The sequence below is a fragment of the Nerophis ophidion genome, linkage group LG06, assembly GCF_033978795.1.
Source record: "Nerophis ophidion isolate RoL-2023_Sa linkage group LG06, RoL_Noph_v1.0, whole genome shotgun sequence".
Lineage (NCBI taxonomy): Eukaryota > Metazoa > Chordata > Actinopteri > Syngnathiformes > Syngnathidae > Nerophis > Nerophis ophidion.
Genome location: NC_084616.1, coordinates 12541179 through 12555364, shown reverse-complemented (window position 1 = coordinate 12555364; position 14186 = coordinate 12541179). Strand labels below are relative to the sequence as shown.

General features: G+C 40.5%; 15 non-coding genes across 15 annotated transcripts; all 15 read left to right on the top strand.

Moving 5' to 3' along the window:
• Positions 1-1855: 1855 nt before the first annotated feature.
• trnam-cau (transfer RNA methionine (anticodon CAU)) lies at positions 1856-1928 on the top strand. Its single transcript has one exon. It is a non-coding gene; the product is annotated as a tRNA-Met (tRNA).
• Positions 1929-2322: 394 nt separating this feature from the next.
• trnah-gug (transfer RNA histidin (anticodon GUG)) lies at positions 2323-2394 on the top strand. Its single transcript has one exon. It is a non-coding gene; the product is annotated as a tRNA-His (tRNA).
• A 661-nt stretch (positions 2395-3055) lies between these two features.
• Positions 3056-3127, top strand: trnah-gug (transfer RNA histidin (anticodon GUG)). Its single transcript has one exon. It is a non-coding gene; the product is annotated as a tRNA-His (tRNA).
• Positions 3128-3320: 193 nt separating this feature from the next.
• On the top strand, positions 3321-3393 carry trnam-cau (transfer RNA methionine (anticodon CAU)). Its single transcript has one exon. It is a non-coding gene; the product is annotated as a tRNA-Met (tRNA).
• A 252-nt stretch (positions 3394-3645) lies between these two features.
• Positions 3646-3718, top strand: trnar-acg (transfer RNA arginine (anticodon ACG)). The gene has a single exon. It is a non-coding gene; the product is annotated as a tRNA-Arg (tRNA).
• A 70-nt stretch (positions 3719-3788) lies between these two features.
• trnah-gug (transfer RNA histidin (anticodon GUG)) lies at positions 3789-3860 on the top strand. The gene has a single exon. It is a non-coding gene; the product is annotated as a tRNA-His (tRNA).
• A 192-nt stretch (positions 3861-4052) lies between these two features.
• trnam-cau (transfer RNA methionine (anticodon CAU)) lies at positions 4053-4125 on the top strand. Its single transcript has one exon. It is a non-coding gene; the product is annotated as a tRNA-Met (tRNA).
• A 251-nt stretch (positions 4126-4376) lies between these two features.
• Positions 4377-4449, top strand: trnar-acg (transfer RNA arginine (anticodon ACG)). The gene has a single exon. It is a non-coding gene; the product is annotated as a tRNA-Arg (tRNA).
• Positions 4450-4783: 334 nt separating this feature from the next.
• Positions 4784-4856, top strand: trnam-cau (transfer RNA methionine (anticodon CAU)). The gene has a single exon. It is a non-coding gene; the product is annotated as a tRNA-Met (tRNA).
• Positions 4857-5445: 589 nt separating this feature from the next.
• On the top strand, positions 5446-5518 carry trnam-cau (transfer RNA methionine (anticodon CAU)). Its single transcript has one exon. It is a non-coding gene; the product is annotated as a tRNA-Met (tRNA).
• A 2601-nt stretch (positions 5519-8119) lies between these two features.
• trnam-cau (transfer RNA methionine (anticodon CAU)) lies at positions 8120-8192 on the top strand. Its single transcript has one exon. It is a non-coding gene; the product is annotated as a tRNA-Met (tRNA).
• A 253-nt stretch (positions 8193-8445) lies between these two features.
• On the top strand, positions 8446-8518 carry trnar-acg (transfer RNA arginine (anticodon ACG)). The gene has a single exon. It is a non-coding gene; the product is annotated as a tRNA-Arg (tRNA).
• A 70-nt stretch (positions 8519-8588) lies between these two features.
• On the top strand, positions 8589-8660 carry trnah-gug (transfer RNA histidin (anticodon GUG)). The gene has a single exon. It is a non-coding gene; the product is annotated as a tRNA-His (tRNA).
• Positions 8661-8851: 191 nt separating this feature from the next.
• trnam-cau (transfer RNA methionine (anticodon CAU)) lies at positions 8852-8924 on the top strand. Its single transcript has one exon. It is a non-coding gene; the product is annotated as a tRNA-Met (tRNA).
• A 122-nt stretch (positions 8925-9046) lies between these two features.
• Positions 9047-9119, top strand: trnar-acg (transfer RNA arginine (anticodon ACG)). The gene has a single exon. It is a non-coding gene; the product is annotated as a tRNA-Arg (tRNA).
• The last annotated feature ends 5067 nt before the right edge of the window (positions 9120-14186 follow it).

Below are 14186 nucleotides of genomic sequence, written 5' to 3'. Positions count from 1 at the left end.
ATGGGTGCTGGTTGGCGCCTTGCATGGCAGCTCCCTCCATCAGTGTGTGAATGGGTAAATGTGGAAGTAGTGTCAAAGCGCTTTGAGTACCTTGAAGGTAGAAAAGCGCTATACAAGTACAACCCATTTATCATTTAAAAGACAGAACCTGTGGCATAGATGTGAAAGAAGCAATGATAGCTGCGTTTGCAAAAGCAAATCTGCCCATACCGAAACTAACTGCAAAAGCCACGGATGGAGCGCCAGCCATGATCGGATCAGTGAACGGGCTTGTGGGGCTGTGCAAAGCTGATCAAACATTTCCCGACTTTTGGAATTTCCACTGCATCATCCACAGGGAGCAACTCGTGTCTAAATCATTGAATTTAAACAACGCCATGAAGCCTGTGATGGAAATCGTCAACTACATCCGCACACATGGGCAATTCAGGAATCTCATCGCCGAGCTGGACCAAGGGCTTCCAGGTGACCTGCCGCTGCACTGCACTGTGAGGTGGCTGTCAAAAAGCAAGGTATTCTCTCGCTTCTTTGAGCTTTTGGATGCTGTGAAACTGTTCATGGAAGAGACGGACAAGGACTATCCCGAGCTCTCAGACCTCGAGTGGATTATGGATCTGGCATTTTCAGTCGACATGCTGTGTCACTTGGACAGACTGAACCTGACCCTGCAGGGTAAGTTAAAAATGCTGCCTGACTTGGTGCAAAGTGTGTTTGCGTTTGTCAACAAACTAAAGCTGTTCTAGGCGCATATTCAAAAGGGAGATTTAACACATTTTCATACTCTGCTAAAAGCCAGTGAGTAAGTCACCAGCACCGCCCTGAAAAAGAAAAGAGACAGATATGCAACACTGGTTGCAAACTTGCACGAAAGCTTTGTGACCCGGTTCTGTGATCTACAACTGAAAGACCACAGATTACGTTCCTCGTCGACCCATTTAATGCGGAGACAGACTGTTTGAAAGCCCCGCTCGTCACAGATGAGGCTGCGGCTGAGTTGGAGATGATCGACCTTTGTGAGGAGGATCAACTGAAAGCTGTTTTAAGGGAAGGGACCATTGAGTTCTGGAAAAGTGTGCCAATTGAAAAATACCCAAACATCAAACAAGATGCGCTTAAGATACTGTCCATGTTTGGGTCAACGTACGTCTGCGAGTCTGTGTTTTCTACCCTGAAACATGTGAAATTAAAGCATCGATCTGTTCTGACTGACACTCCTTTGAAAGAATTGCTTGGACTGGCAACAACAGAATACAAACCAGATTTGAAGAGGATTGTTCAAGATAAGGAATGCCAGAAGTCTCACTAAGCAGCATAGTAAGGGAAAGATGTAATTGAAAATTATTCTATTATTGTTTGTGGACTTGCTTGAACTGAGAGTTTGTGTGTGTGAGACAGTGCACACAATGTTAACTGTTGAAAATGACTGATATTATCATGTTGGTGTGGTTATTCTCATTAGATCTGGCTGAGCAGAGGTCTGTGTATGCGTGCATATATGATTAAAAGATGATGTTCATGTGTACCCATGTGTATGATGTGGCTCTTTGCAGTAACACAGAAAAAAAAGTGGCTCTTAGTCTCTGACTAGTTGGCCACCCCTGGTATAGTGGTTATTACTCTGTGTTGTGGCCGCAGGAACCCTGGTTCGAATCCGGTCATAGCAACCATATTTCTTGCAGTGTGTCTTTTTGTGTGTTAACTAAAAATATTTATTTTTTGACATTATGTTGTTAAGTGGAATAACAATGAAAAGCTAGAGTCTAGCCTCGTGCTCCCGATGTGTTGTTCAAATTGCAATTTTTAAGACATCGTATAGTGGTGACGTAACAACTGGTGAGCTACTCTTGCTTTCATAGCCTAGTTAGCGCAGTAGGTAGCGCGTCAGTCTCATAATCTGAAGGTCGTGAGTTCAATCCTCACACGAGGCATGTGTTTTTTGTTTTAGCGGGTTGGAATCCCTTCATTGTCACTGTTCAAAGAGGAACTGTGATTTTTGGGGGAATTTTGTCTATTATTCAAAATCCCTAGTGCCATTAGCTCGATCCTCACACGGGGCAGTCATGTTTCTTTTCAGTGAGTTTGAGTTCCTTCATGGTCACTGCATTGTCAGTGTTTAACCCCTTTTGCCAGAGTCAGTAATCTTCGTGGCCAGTGTTACTCACCAAATCAGCTTAAATATGGGCTAGTGGCGCAATGGATAACGCGTCTGACTACGGATCAGAAGATTCTAAGTTTGACTCCTGGCTAGCTCAGCAAGCTTTTGTACTTTAAACCTAAGTCAAAGTTCCGTATGTTAATTTGCTATAGCAAGAATGATCAACAGCTGTGATCGTATAGTGGTTAGTACTCTGCGTTGTGGCCGCAGGAACCCCGGTTCGAATCCGGGTCACAGCAACAAAGTTTCTTGCAGTATGTCTTTTTGTGTGTTAACTAAAAATATTTCTTTTTTGACATTATGTTGTTAAGTGGAATAACAATGAAAAACTACAGTCTAGCCTTGTGCTCCTGATGTGTTGTTCAAATTGCAATTTTTAAGACATCGTATAGTGGTGACGTCTCAACTAGTGAGCTAAAAAGTTTTCCCATATCCTCGTTAGCGCAGTAGGTACCGCGTCACTCTCACAATCTGAAGGTCGTGAGTTCAATCCTCTCACGGGGCATGTGTTTTTTGTTTTAGCGGGTTGGAATCCCTTCATTGTCACTGTTCAAAGAGGAACTGTGATTTTTGGGCGGAATTTTGTCTATTATTCAAAATCCCTAGTGCCATTAGCTCGATCCTCACACGGGGCAGTCATGTTTCTTTTCAGTGTGTTTGAGTTCCTTCATGGTCACTGCATTGTCAGTGTTTAACCCTTTTTGCCTGAGTCAGTAATCTTCGTGTCCAGTGTTACTCACCAGATCAGCTTAAACAAGGGCTAGTGGCGCAATGGATAACACGTCTGACTACGGATCAGAAGATTCTAGGTTCGACTCCTGGCTACCTCGGCCAGCTTTTGTACTTTAAACCAAAGTCAAAGTTCCGTATGTTAATTTGCTATACCAAGAGGGATCAACAGCTGTGATCGTATAGTGGTTAGTACTCTGCGTTGTGGCCGCAGGAACCCTGGTTCGAATCCGGGTCACAGCAAATACATTTTTAGCAGTGGGTCTTTTTGTGTGTTAACTAAAAATATTTATTTTTTGACATTATTTTGTTAAGCGGAATAACAATGAAAAGCTACAGTCTAGCCTCGTGCTCCCGATGTGTTGTTCAAATTGCAATTTTTAAGACATCGTATAGTGGTGACGTCTCAACTAGTGAGCTGAGTATGATTCCCGTAGCCTTGTTAGCGCAGTAGGTAGCGCGTCAGTCTCATAATCTGAAGGTCGTGAGTTCAATCCTCACACGAGGCGTGTGTTTTTTGTTTTAGCGGGTTGGAATCCCTTCATTGTCACTGTTCAAAGAGGAACTGTGATTTTTGGGCGGAATTTTGTCTATTATTCAAAATCCCTAGTGCCATTAGCTCGATTCTCACACGGGGCAGTCATGTTTCTTTTCAGTGAGTTTGAGTTCTTTCATGGTCACTGCATTGTCAGTGTTTAACCCCTTTTGCCTGAGTCAGTAATCTACGTGTCCAGTGTGACTCACCAAAACTCCTTTAACAAGGGCTAGTGGCGCAATGGATAACGCGTCTGACTACGGATCAGAAGATTCTAGGTTTGACTCCTGGCTAGCTCGGCAACCTTTTGTACTTTAAACCAATGTCAAAGATCCGTATGTTAATTTGCTATAGCAAGAGTGATCAACAGCTGTGATCGTATAGTGGTTAGTACTCTGCGTTGTGGCCGCAGGAACCCTGGTTCGAATCCGGGTCATAGCAACCATATTTCTTACAGTGTGTCTTTTTGTGTGTTAACTAAAAATATTTCTTTTTTGACATTATGTTGTTAAGTGGAATAACAATGAAAAGCTACAGTCTAGCCTCGTGCTCCCGATGTGTTGTTCAAATTAAAATTTTTAAGACATTGTATAGTGACGATGTAACAACTGGTGAGCTCAAAATGCTTTTGTAATTTCGTTAGCGCAGTAGGTAGCGCATCAGTCTCATAATCTGAGGGTCGTGAGTTCAATCCTCACACGGGGCATGTGTTTTTTGTTTTAGCGGGTTGGAATCCCTTCATTGTCACTGTTCAAAGAGGAACTGTGATTTTTGGGCGGAATTTTGCCTATTATTCAAAATCCCTAGTGCCATTAGCTCGATCCTCACACGGGGCAGTCATGTTTCTTTTCAGTGAGTTTGAGTTCCTTCATGGTCACTGCATTGTCAGTGTTTAACCCCTTTTGCCAGAGTCAAAAATCTACGTATCCAGTGTTACTCACCAGAACACTTAAACAAGGGTTAGTGGCGGAACGGATAACGCGTCTGACTACGGATCAGAAGATTCTAGGTTCGACTCCTGGCTAGCTCGGCAACCTTTTGTACTTTAAACCAATGTCAAAGATCCGTATGTTGATTTGCTATAGCAAGAGTGATCAACAGCTGTGATCGTATAGTGGTTAGTACTCTGCGTTGTGGCCGCAGGAACCACGGTTCGGATCTGGGTCACAGCAACCAAATTTCTTGCAGTGTGTTATTTAGTGTGTTATCTAAAAATATTTCTTTTTTGACATTATGTTGTTTAGCGGAATAACAATAAAAAGCTACAGTCAAGCCTCGTGCTCCCGATGTGTTGTTGAAATTGCAATTTTTAAGACATCGTATAGTGGTGACGTAACAACTGGTGAGCTAACCCTGCTGTCATGGCCTCGTTAGCGCAGTAGGTAGCGCGTCAGTCTCATAATCTGAAGGTCGTGAGTTCAATCCTCACACGGGGCATGTATTTTTTGTTTTAGCAGGTTTAAAACCCTTCATTGTCACTGTTCAAAGAGGAATTGTGATTTTTGGGGGGGAATTTTGTCTATTATTCAAAATCCCTAGTACCATTAGCTCGATCCTCACACGGGGCAGTCATGTTTCTTTTCAGTGAGTTTGAGTTCCTTCATGGTCACTGCATTGTCAGTGTTTAACCCCTTTTGCCTGAGTCAATAATCTACGTGTCCAGTGTTACTCACCAGAACAGCTTAAACAAGGGCTAGTGGGGCAATGGATAACGCGTCTGACTACGGATCAGAAGATTCTAGGTCAAGCTCCTGGCTAGCTCGGCAAACTTTTGAACTTTAAACCAAAGTCAAAGTTCCGTATGTTAATTTGCTTTAGCAAGGGTGTTCTACAGCTGTGATTATATAGTGGTTAGTACTCTGCGTTGTGGCCGCAGGAATCCTGGTTCGAATCCGGGTCACAGCAACTAAGTTTCTTGCAGTGGGTCTTTTGTGTGTTAACTAAAAATATTTCTTTTTTGACATTATGTTGTTAAGCGGAATAACAATGAAAAGCTAAAGACTGGTGAGCTAAACCTGCAGTCATGGCCTCGTTAGCGCAGTAGGTAGCGCGTCAGTCTCATAATCTGAAGGTCGTGAGTTCAATCCTCACACGGGGCGTGTGTTTTTTGTTTTAGCGCGTTGGAATCCCTTCATTGTCACTGTTCAAAGAGGAACTGTGATTTTTGGGCGGAATTTTGTCTATTATTCAAAATCCCTAGTGCCATTAGCTCGATCCTCACACGGGGCAGTCATGTTTCTTTTCAGTGTGTTTGAGTTCCTTCATGGTCACTGCATTGTCAGTGTTTAACCCCTTTTGCCAGAGTCAATAATCTTCGTGTCCGGTGTTACTCACCCAATCAGCTTAAACAAGGGCTAGTGGTGCAATGGATAACACGTCTGACTACGGGTCAGAAGATTCTAGTTTCGACTCCTGGCTAGCTTGGCAAGCTTTTGTACTTTAAACCAAAGACAAGGTTTTGTATGTTAATTTGCTATAGCAAGGGTGGTCCAAAGCTGTGATGGTATAGTGGTTAGTACTCTGCGTTGTGGTCGTAGGAACCCTTTTTCAAATCCGGGTCCCATCAACAAAGTTTCTTGCAGTGGAGTGGGTCTTTTAGTGTGTATCTAAAAATATTTCTTTTTTGACATTATGTTGTTAAGCGGAATAACAATGAAAAGCTACAGTCTAGCCTCGTGCTCCCGATGTGTTGTTTAAATTGCGATTTTTAAGACATTGTATAGTGGAGACGTGTCAACTAGTGAGCTAAGATTGACTCTCATTGTCAATCTTAGCAACAATCTACGTGTCCAGTTTTACTCACCAGCAGAGGTGGGTAGTAACGCGCTACATTTACTCCGTTACATTTACTTGAGTAACATTTGGGATAAATTTTACTTCTACGAGTAGTTTTTACGCAACATACTTTTACTTTTACTTGAGTATATTTATAGAGAAGAAACGCTACTTTTACTCCGCTCCATTTATCTACATTCAGCTCACTACTCGCTACTTTTTTTTTTATCGATCTATTAATGTTTGTTTTGGTTAATGACAGAGCTTCAAAGTAGAATCTACGCATGCCTGCGTTTCACCAATCACATGCAGTCACTGGTGACGTTGGACCAATCAAACAGAGCCAGGCGGTCACATGACCCGACTTAAACAAGTTAAAAAACCTATTCGGGTGTTACCATTTAGTGGTCAATTGTACGGATTATGTACTGTACTGTGCAATCTACTAATAAAAGTTTCAATCAATCAATCAAAAGTGTAAAGGAAAAAAGACACTTTTTATTTCAACCGTACTTCCCGTTAAAAGCCTAAAGACTGATCGCACAGTTCCTGTCTTCACAATAAAAGTGCCACTACATCACGCCTGCGCTAACAAAATAAGAGTCTCCGAAAGCCAGCGCAAACAAGCTAGCAAGCCACGGAGTTTGCCGCCAATGTATTTCTTGTAAAGTGTATAAAAACGAATATGGAAGCTGGACAAATAAGATGCCAAAAAACAACGACTTTCAGGTGGTATTAGACAGAAAAGCGGAACTTTTTTTCTCCTCCATTTGAAAACGTGAACGTCTGATTCCAATCATTGCAAGTCATCAGAATCAGGTAATACACCAACTTATATTCTTGTCTTCATGAAAGATAGGAATCTATGTGTTAAACATGCATGTATATTCATTAAAACACGTTCAACATGTGAACAAAAACGGCAAAATAAATCATTATAAATTATATACTGTATATATAAAAGTGTATATATATATATATATATATATATATGATATGTGTGTGTATAAATGATTTGTGTGTGTATGTATTTATGAGGTAGATCACCTCGACTTGGTCATTTATTAAGTAATTGATAAACGTTGAAAAACTTATTGGGGTGTTACCATTTAGTGGTCAATTGTACGGAATATGTACTGTACTGTACAATCTAATAATACAAGTTTTAATCAATCAATCAAATCAATCAATGCCTACTGAGCCTATGGTGCTGTTAAGTTATTGTGGCTCAATGTGCCATTTTTTTCATTTTATTTTAATGTACTATTATTTAATATATATTATTGTTTTAGTTGCTTAAGAGATATTCCTGGCTCTGAATTCGTTAATTGCTATTTTTATGTTTTTGTGCATTATTTGTTGCCGTAATCAGGTTACTCATCAGTTACTCAATACTTGAGTAGTTTTTTCACAACATACTTTTTACTTTTACTTGAGTAATAAATCTCTAAAGTAACTGTACTCTTACTTGAGTACAATTTCTGGCTACCCACCTCTGCTCACCAGAGTGGCTTGAACAAGGGCTAGTGGCGCAATGGATAACACGTCTGACTATGGATCAGAAGATTCGAAGGTTTGACTCCTGGCTAGTTCAGCAAGCTTTTGTACTTTAAACCAAAGTCAAAGTTCCGTATGTTAATTTCTACAGCAACAGTGTTCAACAGCTGTGATCGTATAGTGGTTAGTACTCTGCGTTGTGGCCGCAGGAACGCTGGTTCGAATCCGGGTCACAGCAACCAAATTTCTTGCAGTGGGTCTTTTTGTGTGTTAACTAAAAATATTTCGTTTTTGACATTAGATTAAGCGGAATAACAATGAAAAGCTACAGTCTTGCCTCGTGCTCCCGATGTGTTGTTCAAATTGCAATTTTTAAGACATCATATAGTGGTGACGTCTCAACTAGTGAGCTAAGATTGATTCCCATAGCCTCGTTAGTGCAGTAGGTAGCGCGTCAGTCTCATAATCAGAAGGTCGTGAGTTCAATCCTCACACAAGGCATGTGTTTTTTTGTTTTAGCGGGTTGGGATCCCTTCATTGTCACTGTTCAAAGGGGAATTGTGATTTTTGGGCGGAATTTTGCCGGTTGTTTAAAATCCCTAGTGCCATTAGCTCGATCCTCACACGGGGCAGTCATGTTTCTTTTCAGTGAGTTTGAGTTCCTTCATGGTCACTGCATTGTCAGTGTTTAACCCCTTTTGCCTGAGTCAGTAAATTTCTTGTCCAGTGTTACTCACCAGATAGGCCTAAACAAGGGCTAGTGGCGCAATGGATAACGCGTCTGACTACGGATCAGAAGATTCTAGGTTCGACTCCTGGCTAGCTCGGCAAGCTTTTGTAGTTTAAACCAAAGTCAAAGTTCTGTATGTTAATTTGCTATAGCAAGAGTGATCAACAGCTGTGATCGTATAGTGGTTAGTACTCTGTGTTGTGGCCGCAGGAACCCTGGTTCGAATCCGGGTCACAGCAACCAAGTTTCTTACAGTGGGTCTTTTGTGTTTTAACTAAAAATATTTCTTTTTTGACATTATGTTGTTAAGTGGAATAACAATGAAAAGCTACAGTCTAGCCTCGTGCTCCCGATGTGTTGTTCAAATTGCAATTTTTAGCACATCGTATAGTGGTGACGTAACGACTGGTGAGCTAAACCTGCTGTCATGGCCTCGTTAGCGCAGTAGGTAGCGCGTCAGTCTCATAATCTGAAGGTCGTGAGTTCAATCCTCACACGGGGCAGTCATGTTTCTTTTCAGTGAGTTTGAGTTCCTTCATGGTCACTGCATTGTCAGTGTTTAACCCCTTTTGCCTGAGTCAATAAATTTCGTGTCCAGTGTTACTCACCAGATCAGCTTAAACAAGGGCTAGTGGCGCAATGGATAACGCGTCTGACTACGGATCAGAAGATTCTAGGTTCGACTCCTGGCTAGCTCGGCAAATTTTTGTACTTTAACCCAGGGTCAAAGTTCCGTATGTTAATTTGCAATAGCAAGAGTGATCAACAGCTGTGATCGTATAGTGGTTAGTACTCTGCGTTGTGGCCGCAGGAACTACGGTTCGAAGCTGGGTCACAGCAACCAAATTTCTTGCAGTGTGTCTTTTAGTGTGTTATCTAAAAATATTTCTTTTTTGACATTATGTTGTTAAGCGGAATAACAATGAAAAGCTACAGTCTAGCCTCGCGCTCCCGATGTGTTGTTCAAATTGCAATTTTTAAGACATCGTATAGTGGTGACATCTCAACTAGTGATCTAAGTATGACTCCCATAGCTTCGTTAGCACAGTAGGTAGCGCGTTGGTCTCATAATCCGAAGGTAGTGAGTTCATTCCTCACACGGGGCATGTGTTTTTTGTTTTAGCGGTTTGGAATCCCTTCATTGTCACTGTTCAAAGAGGAACTGTGATTTTTGGGCGGAATTTTGTCTATTATTCAAAATCCCTAGTGCCATTAGCTCGATCCTCACACGGGGCAGTCATGTTTCTTTTCAGTGAGTTTGAGTTCCTTCATGGTCACTGCATCGTCAGTGTTTAACCCCTTTTGCCAGAGTCAATAATCTACACATCCAGTGGTATGAACCGGAATAAGGGCTAGTGGCGCAATGGATAACGCGTCTGACTACTGATCAGAAAATTCTAGATTCGACTCCTGGCTACCTCGGCAAACTTTTGTACTTTAACCCGGAGTCAAAGTAATGTAGTTTAATTAGCTGTAGCAAGGACAATTAACAGCTGTGATCGTATAGTGGTTAGTACTCTGCGTTGTGGCCGCAGGAACCCCGATTCTAATCCGTGTCACAGCAACCAAGTTTTTTGCAGTGGGTCAGTTTGTGAGCTATCTGAAAATATTTCTTTTTTGACATCATGTTGTTAAGTGGAATAAGAAAGAGAAGCTACAGTCCAGCCTCGTGCTCCCGACTAATTGTTCAGACTGCAAGTGGCACATGGGACAATGTATCTGACTATGGATCAGAAAATTCTAGCCTCTACTCCTGGCAAGCCCGGGAGGCTTTGGCAATTTAACCTGAAACCAGAGGTGTTGGAGGTAAATTTTCTGTAGAAAACAATGGTGGACACCTGTGATCACATAGTTGTTAGTACTTTGCATTGTGGCTACAGCAAACCTGGTTCAAATCCATGTTGCGGCAGTTAAAAACTGCGCAGCTAGTCTGTCATCTAAAGAGACCTATTTTTCAATGTTACATTTTTGGATAACGTATCAAACTAATGCAATGCTGACAAATTTATGGAATACTATAATTTTCCTTAGAAAACTTTTCTTTCTTGAAAAGTTACAAACATTTTAAATGAAATATATATATTTTTTAATAATAGTTGAATTGTTTGTTTGAAAAAATTGGGTACCAAAATGTTGGTATCGAGAAAACCCTAATCTGTACATTGAAGTCTCTGCAGAGAGTGGTGAGGACGGCAGAAAAGATCATCGGGACTTCTCTTCCTCCTATCTTGGAGATCGCAAAAAGCCGCTGCCTGACCAGGGCTCAGAAAATCTGCAGGGACTCCTCCCACTTCCCACCAAGGAATGTTTTCCTTGCTGGACTCTAGAAAGAGGTTCCGCAGCCTCCGTAGCAGAAGTTCTGTAACAGCTTCTTCCCTCAGGCCGTAAGACTCTTGAACGCATTAAAATAATCCCCTCAATTCCCCCCCAAAATGGATTAACTCGCTGGAATGTAACAACAATACAACATACATCCATACACCTGGATGCATATGCAAAAGTGAAATTTATTTATCTGTAGTATTTATTTATATCTGCACCTTATTGCTCTTTTATCCTGCACTACCACCAGCTAATGCAAAATAAAAATGTGTTCTTATCTGTACTGACGTGACGTAATTGGAGCCTTGTATAGGTCAATAATTCATAATGACATTGATTTTGATTCATTATTATTTAAAAAAAAAAGAAACAGCTTGCATGGCAGCTTTGTGTTATTAGAGTCAACATTGCAACATTTTCTTGTTACATTTCACCCGTTTGCTCTTTTATACCACTTTTTACGTTATAAAAATTTTTCAATTGTGATTTTAAAATGTGCCATGGGGCCGTTAGAAAATTACCTGCGGGCCGCAAATGGCCCCTGGGCCGGGGGGCCATTCATTCACTTTCTTCTTTCCTTCGTGGATCTAAACTTTACAGCTGCTGCTAGTTTTTTCTATTTTTTTATTTATTGTGTTGCAGGGCAGGGGCCTTGTGGGGCCGGTAAGAGCCGACTTAATATCACAATATTTCATCATTGATATATAAACTATCAGACTGTGTGGTGGGTAGTAGTGGGTTTCAGTAGGCCTTTAATGTATTCAGTTGTAAACATTCATTCACTTTCTTCTTTCCTTCTTGGATCTAAACTTTATAGCTGCTGCTAGTTTTTTCAATTTCTTTATTTATTGTGTTGCAGGACAGGGGCCTTGTGGGGCCGGTAATTTTCACAATTTTCTCATCCAAAAAACTTGCTGGTTGACATGTGGTAGAAAAACATGTTTGCTTGACCGCTCTGTTCCAAATTAAAGCTTCACAACAAACAAAGAAACACCGGCTGTGTTTTGGTTGCTAAAGGCAGCTGCAATCCACCGCTTTCCACCAACAGCATTCGTCTTTATAGTCTCCATTAATTGAACAAATTGCAAAAGATTCAGCAACACAGATGTCCAAATTACTGTGTAATTATGCGATGAAAAGAGACGACTTTTAGCCGTGTGTGGTGCTGGGCTGAAATGTTCGCTCCAATCAATAACGTCACAAAAGTGTCATCATTCCGCAACGTTTTCAACAGGATACCTCGCGGGATATTTAAAATTGCAATTTAGTAAACTAAAAAGGCCGCACTGGCATGTGTTGCAATGTTAATATTTCATCATTGATATATAAACTATCAGACTGCGTAGTCGGTAGTAGTGGCTTTCAGTAGGCCTTTAAGTAACGTTTATGACAACCTTTTTCCCCAAAACACAATATAGACTGTGAGATATAACAAGATAATGTATACGTTTATCATTTGTTTTCAAAACGCCTACAAAAATGTGGGACCCCAAAAATTTATTGTGGGACCCCATTTTTATGACATGGCGGGAAGAGACGCCATTTTGAAAATACCTAGCGCCAACACCGCTGTCAACAGAGGAGAAAACATGCTTTATTTAAATAAATATATTATTTATAAAGCAAGTTCGAGTATCATTAGCAAATGTTCACCTCGTCCCGGCCTTGGCACGAATATAAGTGTCCTCTTTTTGGTATTTCAGAATATGGTCGGCCTAGTAATACGTTTGACGTGAGCAACAACCAATTGAAAACGAGAATTCCCCCAATACAGCATTCCAACTGCTGTTAAATAACTGTGTATTTTACAATAAATCTCAAGTTGGCTTTAGAGTAATTTATAAAACTTCGCAGAGCATTTCAGACCGTGGCTTACCTTTAGCAAAGTCCGGGAAGTCTGCTAACAACTTCCGGTTTGCGGTCATATTTATAAACTTTTTGCTACCAGCAGATGGCGCAATTGGACCTCTCATTGCATGACAAAACTATATATATTTATATATATATATTATATCAGGAATTTCAATCAAATAACCAAAGTATTTCTTATACCCGTTACATATATATATATTTAAATATAGCAACGCAGTACAATGAATTGAAATTACATCTAATGTTTGTATGACGTCATCAAAAAATGAGCTTAAAAAAAAAATAGGACTTTTTATTTTCCGTCCTAAGACTTCAGTTTGATGTTTTTTTCTTTTCTCAGCAGGCTGAGAAATGTTTCGTTCGTTGATTAAAGACACCAAAGACAACTTCGACGTGACATTTTCTCCACGCTAACGATGACTAGCCCCATGCTAATGAACGGTTAGCTGAATGCTAATGAGGATGAGCTTCAACAAAGTGACGAAATACTCAAAACACTTCAACCTGATTACTGACCTTTGACGTGCGCACACACGATGCTCCTGATCGATCACTTCAATCGATCGGCACCGCAAGGCGTTCAGTTCTTTTCAGACAAGAACTAGGAACTCGGGCCAACATTAGCGAGCTGTGACGTCACAAGTTCCCGCAGGCAGTTTGTCAAAATATGTGTTTTGGTCCGCATTATCTCTTTGAAAACAGCCTGTTTTTTTTTTTTTTCAAACGACAAAAATGTTAAAACTCACATTACTTTCTTTGTTTAAATAAATGACAGTTCTGGGAATCGAATTTGTGTCTATAAATAGCGTCTCGTCCTACTGTTGTCGCGCTAACATCTGCTGCCATCTTGTGGCCTTGGACGGTAACTGCAGCGGTCCGTCTTGGGGAAAATAAAACAAGACAAGAAAATGTTTTTTTAATTTTATTGGTCAGCAACAGAGGTGGGACCAAGTCATTGTTTTGCAAGTCACAAGTAAGTCTCAAGTCTTTGCCCTCAAGTCTCGAGTCAAGTCACGAGTCAAGACAGGCAAGTCCCGAGTCAAGTCTAAAGTCAATACTGGAAAGTCTCAAGTCAAGTCCCAAGTCCTGCATTTTGAGTTTCGAGTCATTTCAAGTCTTTTTAACCACAGACTAATATATTTACACAGATTGTATATGCTTTTAAAACACTGTATGAATTCATTATAAAAAAAACAGCGCTGACATTGCACTTCGTAATAGCACAATTAACCAGTTATTTTAAACATTTAACTCATTCCTTTACAGTATAAACACATTTGAAAAAACAAGTGCAACTGTACTTATTTGCACAAAAGTGTTAACATTGTATTTCCATGGAATATTGCATTGTAGCTAGTTCCACAGCAGTTTATATCCTGTTGTTACCTTATCTCATCTCACACTGTATATGTGTTTATGTGTGCGTACACATGAAAAACATAAATACATGAACATAACAATGAACAGTGCTGTACTTTTTAGATGTCAGGGCTCTATGGAATATGTACACATATTCTTAATATAGTATACATTTTAACCGACCTTTATTTGACTATGTTTGTCTTTTTGTA